Source organism: Priapulus caudatus, unplaced genomic scaffold (assembly GCF_000485595.1).
Source record: "Priapulus caudatus unplaced genomic scaffold, Priapulus_caudatus-5.0.1 Scaffold364, whole genome shotgun sequence".
Classification (NCBI taxonomy): domain Eukaryota; kingdom Metazoa; phylum Priapulida; class Priapulimorpha; order Priapulimorphida; family Priapulidae; genus Priapulus; species Priapulus caudatus.
Window position 1 is genome coordinate 39,499 of NW_014577425.1, and position 1,135 is coordinate 40,633.

The 1,135-nt window shown below is 44.1% G+C and overlaps 1 protein-coding gene across 1 annotated transcript in view; it reads right to left on the bottom strand.

The window, feature by feature from the left end:
- The window catches only part of LOC106809557, a 10,248-nt gene that overhangs the window by 369 nt on the left and 8,744 nt on the right, over positions 1-1,135 (bottom strand). The window lies entirely within an intron of this gene.

Sequence of the window (1,135 nt, forward strand, 5' to 3'; positions counted from 1 at the left end):
CGGTGTACGGACTTCTATGTACCGCAGAGAGGGGAAGGTATATTAAAATCAGTCCGTCGGTGTACGGACTTCTATGTACCGCAGAGGGGGGAAGGTATATTAAAATCAGTCCGTCGGTGTACGGACTTCTATGTACGACAGAGGGGAAGGTATATTAAAATCAGTCCGTCGGTGTACGGACCTCTATATACGACAGAAGGGAAGGTATATTAAAATCAGTCCGTCAGTGTACGAACCTCTATGTACGGCAGAGGGGAAGGCATATTAAAATCAGTCCGTCGGTGTGATGTACATACCTCTATGGCAGAGAGAAGGCGCACGCAGGCAGAGGAGCTGTGAGCGGACGATATGACAGACTTTAATGGCGGTGTGATGAGGTGGGAGCATCAGATGTGGCCCAGCATCCGGGCTAGCTTCAGAGGTGGCGGGGAGGCGTGGCGCGCACCAGAGAGGGAGCACGTGTAGTGAAATTCGCGCGTTTCGTAATACACACGATGGCGCGGCATCATTACATAAAGCGCACGTTCTTTTCGCGTATTCTCGTTGTAACATTTCGGCAAACAAAGACCGCGGAGTTATTAAAAGCACCGGGGCAGTGAGTTGATGTATTAATTCGCCTGCGAGGTATAGCGTGCACGCGCGCGCGCACGGTTCAGTGAGATTATTACCTAATTCTATGCTAGGTAGCATTCCTTCGCGAAATCTTACAACTACTCGGTTAGAACCCATAGAAATAGTACTAGTCAGACTCTATATATAATATATCGCGCTGCGATATATTTCTATGGTGACACCGTAACAAAAGAACGAACTATGTTTAGAAACGATAATTTGCAGCAGCCAAATTGCTACAATGTGTTTATAAAGTATGGGTGAGCCAAAAATGCGGTACTTATCGTGTAACGTGACGTATATACTGACAGAATGGCACTGCCTGCCTGATTTCTTGATCGACCGATGACAATTAAATTATTGCAGCCGTTATCAGAGAATCGCTTTTAATTCACAGCTATCGACCACGTCGTTCTAAATAATTATGTTGGAATTTTAAAATAATTTTCGTCGTGTTTAAAACGCTTTACCAACGCTTTCACAATAAATAATAATAATAATAATAATTTAATTTGTTATTATT